The sequence below is a fragment of the Azolla caroliniana genome, unplaced genomic scaffold (assembly GCF_043228905.1).
Source record: "Azolla caroliniana isolate FFs.n. ecotype wild unplaced genomic scaffold, voAzoCaro1.0.p SCAF_5, whole genome shotgun sequence".
In the NCBI taxonomy this organism is placed as follows: domain Eukaryota; kingdom Viridiplantae; phylum Streptophyta; class Polypodiopsida; order Salviniales; family Salviniaceae; genus Azolla; species Azolla caroliniana.
The window spans coordinates 10,567,835-10,577,173 of NW_028230440.1; positions in this window are offsets into that span (position 1 = coordinate 10,567,835).

The following is a 9,339-nucleotide window of genomic DNA, read 5'->3' on the forward strand; positions in this document are numbered from 1 at the left end:
GCTAGATGATGAAGGCTACATGGGTAGCATCCGGAACGGTGTCATGAAGTTCAGCAAAGGGAGCCTGATTGTGGCTCGGGCCTGGAAGGTAAACACACTGTACCTGATGAATGCCTGGTTATGTCCAGAGGAAGTGAACGTGGCATCTGACACTGTCAGTGAGTTGTGGCACAAAAGGCTGTGTCACATGAGCGAGAAGGGGATGAAGAGGCTTGCAGACGGCAACCTCATTCCAGTGAAGAACGTGCACTTGGAGAAGTGCACTGATTGTCTGGCCGATAAGCAAAACCGGACCTCTTTCCGATCAAGGCCACCGATGAGACGTAATGCGCCATTGGAGTTGGTGCATACGGATGTATGTCAAGTGGATAAGAAGTCACATGCCGGATCGCAGTACTTCGTGACGTTCATAGATGACCACGGCCGGAAGCTGTGGGCCACACCATTGAAGACGAAGGATCAGGTGTTATTCGTCTTCAAAGAGCTTCACGCGAGAGTGGAAAGAGAAACTGGCCGAAAACTGAAGGCGGTTCAAGCAGATAGCGGAGGTGAATACCGGGGGCAGTTCGAGGAGTACTGTCGCTCGAAGGGAATCCGGCTCGAATAATGGAGAGGGTCCGGAGTATGCTATCGCATGCAAAACTACCCAAGAAATTTTGGACTGAGGCACTATCGACGACGACATATGTGATAAACATATCACCCTCAGTACCCTAGGACGGAGACACGCCACAGAGAGTATGGACCGGTAAGGAAGTGTCCTACCGGCATCTGAAGGTATTCGGGTGTCTCGCGTACGTGTATCTAGCTAAGGACCGGAGAAGAAAGTTAGATCCAAAGACCCGGCCATGCATATTCCTCAGCTACGGAGACGATGAGTTCGGCTACCGAGTGTGGGACCTGGTTGACAAGAAGGTATTCCGGAGTCGAGATATTATCTTCATGGAGGACAAGACGCTCGCCGACTGGGAGTCGGAGAAGAAGATAATGAACTCCAAGTCGACCGGTAAGGATCGATTCTACGATGAGCAGACTCAACCGGCGAGAGACCGGTTAGCACTCGAAGAACCTGCCGGTTACGGTGAGGATACAGAATAGGTTGAAGAAGAAGTAGAGGAAGCCGAATCCGGAACCGGCCAAGACCCCGAATCGGATTCAGATGAAGAGAAAATGGAGGAGCCGGTTACCGAAGCCCGAAGACGGAGATATCCTCTCAAAGAGAGAAGGCCCCCCCGGAGATTTCCGGATGTAGAGCATGTGCTGCTAACCGATGAGGGGGAGCCAAAAAGCTACGAAGAAGCGAAGGATGACACCCACAACCGCAAATGGTTAAGTGCCATGCAGGATGAGCTGGATTCCCTGCATGAGAACCATACGTATAAATTGGTGGAGTTGCCGAAAGGAAAGCGGGCACTCTGAAACAAGTGGGTGTACAAGTTGAAACCGGGAGATGCCGGCAACCCCCCGAGATACAAAGCCAGGATCGTGGTGAAGGGGTTCCAACAGAAGAAGGGCGTGGACTTTGATGAGATATTTGCCCCGGTAGTAAAGATGACCTCCATCCGAATGGTGTTCAGTATAGCGGCGAGCATGGACCTCGAGGTAAAGCAGCTGGACGTGAAGACGGCATTCCTTCACGGCGACCTCGAAAGGATTCGTGGAGAAAGAGAAGGAGCACCTGGTATACCGGTTGAAGAAGAGCCTCTACGGGTTGAAGCAGGCCCCCCGGCAATGGTACCGGAAGTTTGACTCCTTCATGACCGATCAAGGGTACCACAAGACGCAGGCCGATCACTGCGTGTTTGTGAAGGAGTTCGAAGGAGGCAACTTCCTGATACTCCTTCTGTACGTGGATGACATGTTGATCGTCGGATGGGACCAAGTCAAAATACGGATGCTGAAGAAGGCTCTCAACCGGACCTTCTCAATGAAAGACTTGGGTCCGGCAAGACAGATGTTGGGGATGCATATTATCTGAAACTGGTCAGTGAAGCAATTGTGGCTGTCACAGGAGAAGTACGTGACAAAGGTGCTTCACCGGTTCAACTTGGCAGATGCGAAACCGGTCGGATCGACACTTCCGGCAAACTGTAGGTTATCCGGTAAGCAAAGCCCGAAGACGAAAGCAGAGAAGGCGGATATGATGAAGATTCCATATGCCTCTACCGTCGGGAGCTTAATGTAGGCAATGGTTTGTACCCGACCGGATATAGAATACGCAGTCGGAGTGATGAGCCGGTTTATGAGCAATCCCGGCAAGGAGCACTGGAACGCGGTCAAATGGATACTCCGGTACTTGAAGGGCACTTCAAATATGTGTCTCCGCCTCGGTTCCGGAAAACCTCAACTTGACAGTTTCACCGATTCGGACATGTCGGCTGATGTGGATACCAGCCGGTCTGCATCCGGGTATGTAATGACATATGCAGGGGGAGCTGTATCGTGGCAGTCGAGGCTGCAGAAGACGGTTGCATTATCAACCATGGAGGCGGAGCGGAGTACATGGCGGTTGTGGAAGCCGGCAAGGAAATATTAGGGATGAAGGACTTCATCGGAGAGCTCGGTATCCGGCCAGATGAATACCGGCTCTATTGCGACAGTCAAAGTGCCATCCACCTTGCTAAGAATACTGCCTACCATTCCCGGACGAAGCATATCTAGCAAAGGTATCACTGGATCCGGGAAAGAGTAGATGACCAGGAGTTCGCGCTGACGAAGATCCACACAGCCGAGAACGGGTCGGATATGCTGACCAAAGTATTGATACCCGACAAGCTGGATGCATGCAGGAAGCGGATTGGACTAGTAAGACACCCCATGCCGGAGTGAAGGGGGAGTTTGTTGGGAGACAGGTCCCTCCGGATGGGAAGGGAGAAGAACAGTGTTGATGAGCAAACCGGATGAGGAGTACCCGGCTTCGGAGAGTCGGATGGTTCAGACCCGGTGAGAACCGGATGAGGAGTACCCGGCTACGGAGAGCCGGATGGTGAAGACCCGGTGAGGAGTGCTCACCGGATGAAGAGTCCATCGTGGCTATATTTGTAAATAGCCGAAAAGTGATATTAGTATAAATATGACTTAGGGCAAACTTTTGTAGGGTGGTTGTCATTCTTGTTGGTGCAAGGAGAGAGAGAGTGCGTAACTGTGTACAAAGAGGGAGAGAGAGAAAGAGGTCGTTGCCTCTGTTGTAACCGCCGCCTGTGGCGAGGATCGTGAGCACGAGGTCGTTGCCTCCATGAACTCACTGTTGTACATTCTAACATAGTGATAGTTTGCAGCCTGTGGGCTGCCGTGGTTTTTCCCTTAGTTTGGGTTTTCCACGTAAACATCCTGCGTACTCTTCTCTTCTTCATGTCGTGCATTCTTTCACCGTTTTTCTATGTATGATTCTAAGCTCGGTTGTGGCCGAGCGTTGCGCATAAGGAACGTGTAGTTCCCGTCACGTAAGCTATATAAAGTGTGGAAACTATTTAGCTATTATGCTTGTAGTGTACTAGCTAATTACCTACCATGTACTTAATTAGCTAAGTGGTAGCTAATTAGCTACTACCATAGTTTAGCTGAGTAGCTAACTAGCTACCACTTAGCTAATTAGCTACTATCATAGTTTACTACACTAGCTAATTAGCTACTACCATAGTTTAATACATTAGCTAAGTGGTAGCTAATTAGCTACTACCATAGTTTACTATAGTAGCTAATTAGCTACTACCATAGTTTAGTACATTAGCTAATTAGCTAAGTGGTAGCTAAATAACTACTACCATAGTTTAGTGCAGTAGCTAATTAGCTACTATCATAGTTTAGTGCAGTAGCTAATTAGCTACCACTTAGCTAATTAGCTACTACCATAGTTTAATACAATAGCTAATTAGCTACTACCATAGTTTTATTCAGTAGCTAATTAGCTAAGTGGTAGATAATTAGCTACTACCATAGTTTAGTACAATAGCTAATTAGCTACCAATTAGTTAATTTGCTACTACCATACTTTAGCAGAGTGGCTAATTATGTAAGTGGTAGCTAGTTAGCTACTACCATAGTTTAGTACAGTAGCTAGTTAGGTGAGTGGTAGCTACTTAGCGACTACCATAGTTTAGTACAGTAGCTAATTATCTTAGAGGTAGCTAATTAGAGACTACCATAGTTTAGTATAGTAGCTAATTAGCAAACTGGTAGCTAATTAGCTACTACCATAGTTTAGTATAGTAGCTAATTAGCTACCATAGTTTAGTGCAGTAGCTAATTAGCTACCATAATTTAGTACAGTAGCTAATTAGCTACCATAGTTTAGTACAGTAGCTAATTAGCTAAGTAGTAGCTAATTAACGACTACCATACTTTAGCTAAGAAGCTAATTAGCAAAGTGGTAGCTAATTAGCTACTACAATAGTTTAGTACAGTCGAAAATTAGCTAAGTGGTAGCTAATTAGGTACTACCATAATTTAGTACAGTAGCTAATTAGCTACTACCATACTTTAGTTATAGTGGGTAACTAGCTAGTACCATACTTTAGTTGAGTAGCTAATTAGCTAAGTGGTAGCTAATTAGGTACTACCATAGTTTAGTACAGTAGCTAATTAGCTACGTGGTAGCTAATTAGCGACTACCATACTTTAGCTGAGTAGAAAATTAGCAAAGTGGTAGCTAATTAGCTACTACCATAGTTTAGTACAGTAGCTAATTAGCTACTACCATACTTTAGTTATAGTGGCTAACTAGCTAGTACCATACTTTAGTTGAGTAGCTAATTAGCCAATTAGCTAAGTGGTAGCTAATTAGGTACTACCATAGTTTAGTACAGTAGCTAATTAGATAAGTGGTAGCTAATTAGCGACTACTATACTTTAGCTGAGTAGCTAACTAGCAAAGTGGTAGCTAATTAGCTACTACCATAGTTTAGTACATTAGCTAATTAGCTACTACCATACTTTAGTTATAGTGGCTAATTAGCTAGTACCATACTTTAGTTGAGTAGGTAATTAGCTAATTAGCTAAGTGGTAGCTAATTAGATACTACCATAGTTTAGTACAATAGCTAATTAGCTAAGTGGTAGCTAATTAACAACTACCATACTTTAGTTGAGTAGTTAATTAGCAAAGTGGTAGCTAATTAGCTACTACCATAGTTTAGTACAGTTGCTAATTAGCTAAGTGGTAGCTAATTAGCTTCTACCACAGTTTAGTACAGTAGCTAATTAGCTAAGTGGTAGCGAAATAGCTATTATCAAACTTTAGTTGAGTAGCTAATTAGCTAAGTGGTAGCTAATTAGCTACTACCATAGTTTAGTACAGTAGCTAATTAGCTACTACCATACTTTAGTTATAGTGGCTAACTAGCTAATACCATACTTTAGTTTAGTAGCAAATTAGCTAGTCCCATACCTAAGCGAAGTAGCTAATTAGCTCAGTGGTAGCTAATTAGCTAATGTCATAGTCTTGAAGAATAGCTAGTTAGCTAAGATGTAACTAATTAGCGACCATGTTGTTGTAGAATCTTGTGAATTAATGAGGGCGCATGACCTGTCTGGTGCTGATGACACTGCAATCGATGAGGAGATAGTTGCCAACGTGGCTAAAAGTAAGAGTCCTACTATCGCATCTCCTTCAGATCAACTCCACCCTATTCCTTTGGAAGATGGTAATGAATTAGGCAACGATGTGAAAAGCCATGAAATATTGGAAACAACATGTAAATCTGAGGTTTACAACAATAGTGTTTTTGAACACTTGATGCAACATTTCTTCGAATCCCAAAACCTTGATTCAACCCCAATGAGCGCAACTACTGATAATGTCCGAAAAGATCCCACTATACTGGAAAAGCTAGTGCAAGACGTGGCTGACCTGCAAGCTGCTACTCAGGTGATGGAAAGTTTGTCGGAGGAGGACACACTTGTGCAATGGGTCAAAGAAGCAAGGCTAAATGGGCAACTGGCTAGAAAAAGGGTGAAGAAGGGGCCACGATTGGGGATAAGACCAATTACTCGGTCAAGGGACTCTTGAATTGGAGCGAAATACTTAATAGTGGGATATGATTGTTAGCGATTTTCCTAGGGTTTTATGATGTTTTGCTATGATCTATTTGGACAAGTAAAACCTCAGATTGGTTGTTGCTTGATCCACATTATGTAATGGAACTCTATGATGTTTCTCCAAGATAATTATGTTCATGTTTCTATGATGGGAAATATTTCATGTTCATTAAGTTGTTTTGTGAGACTGTTAGTTACTTTGTGAGTGTGAATATGTTGGTGGTTTCTGATGTTGCAAAGTACAAAGGGTTTGAATCTATTGCTCCTAAGGCCGATGGCAGTGTGGAAACCGTTGATGTTGTTGCGTGTTTAGAGGGCAACATCTTGAAAGTAGATGCAGCAACTGACACAAATGATCTAGTGACACAAGTTGATCAAGCATGTTGCACAGATGATCTGATTTTGCAGGTAGATGCAGCATGTGATACTAGTGGGCTAATATCGACTGGATCAGTATCTACATGCACTGAGCCAATGACTAAGTCGACAACACAACAAGGTCGACCAGGGGTTTGAAGAGGAAAAGGACACCAATTGTGTCGACAGAACCGTAGTCGATTGACCTTGATCATGTGCTACCAGTAATTGGTGTAACAGACGCTCAATTACAGGAATGGAAACCTAAACCATTAGAAGTCAAAAGAAGAGCCTTGATCTTGGAGCTTTAGAAAGTCCTGATGAGTGTGCGATATATGACACCAAGGACAGACGCAAATCAATTTCTAGAGTGGGTTGTGCAATATTTTGATTTGTTTATTTGGAGCGAAAAACCACGTACAAATGTGTGGAAGTGTGTAGAAAGATTCTTCCCGAAGTGGCGACAACATTTTAAGGGCCAGTGGACATGAGAGAATTGTGAGCAGAATGATGTTGCAAGATTCAAAAGACTTTCTGATTTTTGGGACACTTGGCCAGATTATAATGCCGACAATACGTTGATTCTGGATACAGAACTTTTCCGACAATACTTCAACATTCACAGATGTTGTCTCATTCTACCCGATGAAATGCCTAAACACTGTTTGGTGAAAACATTGAGCTACCAACTAGCTACATGGTTGTGGACTCCATACCGTGCTCAGTATGCAGATCATATATGTAGAGAAGTTCCACTGACCAGCAAGAGCTTCGCTATTTATAGACGATTTCAAGACATTGGCAATGGGATGTTACAAATATGTAATTTGCTACCACTTAATCAATGAAGAATTAAATTGCTTGTTTTGAGTAACTTATCTACTGTGTAATTTTCAGAGTATGTTCAGGATTGTTGATTTCATGATAGTGCTTTTTCTTAAAATTATGCAAACTATTTTAACTTGTACATGGCTCACTTGAGTAAATCTGTATCTCAGAAAGAAGAACCCTAAACGATATTATTAAATTGTATATCAGATAGAAGACTGATAGAAGAAGCACAAAAAGTAGACTGTATATGAAAAAAAAAACTCCCAAACAGGTCCATTAAACTGTTTATTTGCAATACATGTGCTTTGTTTGTTTTACAAGAAAACTGGTAATTGCTACTTGTAGCTACAAATTCCATGGCATACTGTTGTAATTACTTTCATACACATTAGCACTAAATGTGTATAAACCTGAGTAGTTATTGTATTGCGACATTGGGACATTGATGCACCTGACCAAATGAGAGTACATGTACGCCACTAGTTTGTCTTCTAATAGCTTATACACATAATCGTAATCATCTAGTCTTGCATAAAAAATACCTTCGATGTAGAATGTCCCGGTAGATACAACATTACCCCAAGCATCTAATATATTCTGTGTTGCACACTGTTTACTAACCATGCACTTCAATATATAGAAATCAACACCATTTGAGTTGCCTTCTTCTGCATTTACAGCAAAATTATCCCCAACATTTGAGACATCACTCAGAGTATCTCCACGTCCTTGATATGTGAAGTCCGCATTCTTTTCTGTTTCCCCATCAACTGCTTCCTTATCGTTCAATGTATGATACTCCCAATTTTGAATATATGCTTTGTTTAAACAATACCTCCAATTTCCCTGCACACAATGGAAGCAAAAACAAGTTAATTCTCTAACCGCAATACAATGACCATCCAACCTAAAATAACCGCGAACAGCATGGAGAGATCGCAATTCGGGAATTCCTTGGCACTCCTAGGTCTTCTCCCTATTTACTTCATCTATCTTCACTTCCCAAAATTCACGTTGTCGTAGTGTATTTCGTACACTACGTGAAAATAATATAAAATAAACGATTGAATAAATATGAAGAAAAAAGAAGAAAATATCAAAATAAGCATTACGTGCATAGGGCAACATTCGAATCTTGCACCTCCATGTTAATAATGTAATGTCTTACCATTGCACTAGCATTTCATTAGTGTTAAAAAGTAGATGTTCCACATAGAAAGGTTAGTTCGCCTAGGATAAACTTTAGTTAAAAGAAAACGCATGCTAAAAGAAAAAGCTACGCATGCACATCTAGCGTGCATGAACGTTATAGTTGATAAAAAACGCTCAAGTTAGAAAAAGCATGATCTCTTTAGATAAAGCATATAGTCTATCTATAGGAAAAGCATGGAGTCTATAGTTAGAGAAGAAAAAGCATGGATTGCTAAGACTCCCTCATAACTACATAAGGATCGGGAGCACAATGTAATAGGTGTGTGGAATATTTGGAAATTGGATATATTTCCTAAAACACCAATTAATAAAATTATACTCGTGGGATTCATGAGGTTTCTATATCTATGTCTTTCATTCTAATTTCATATTCTTATCCTAATATTGATTAAATCAAATACATTAGACTCGTGGGATTCATGAGGTGTTCTATCTCTATTTCTAACAATCTATTCATAACTAGATTAACCTCAAATTCTTCTTCCTCCTAGTCCAAAACCCCAATGGTTCCCACCCGACTCACGCAACGATCTGGAGCCAAAAGGCACAACAACGTTTGATATCTCGGACTTGTGAGGAATAAACACCAATTGCACTCGTTGACATATTAGCTCTTAAAAATTCAACTACATGTGTTGCACAATTCATCTGCACACCATCTGCCTTTAGTAGTTCATGGGTAAGTGCCCGCTTTATAACAACACCTACACCATCATGTTCACCTTTACCATGGCCAGACCCAAAAAATTCCATCTCATCTCCAAACCTGTTATAGCAGGATACCTCCCCACAAAATATAATGGACGTCTAGCCTTGAATTGTGATGAAGCTCCATCAGACCGGACCCAATGTTGAGTAAGCTCCAAACGTTTAGCTAATAACGTTTAGCTAATTCATTTGGAC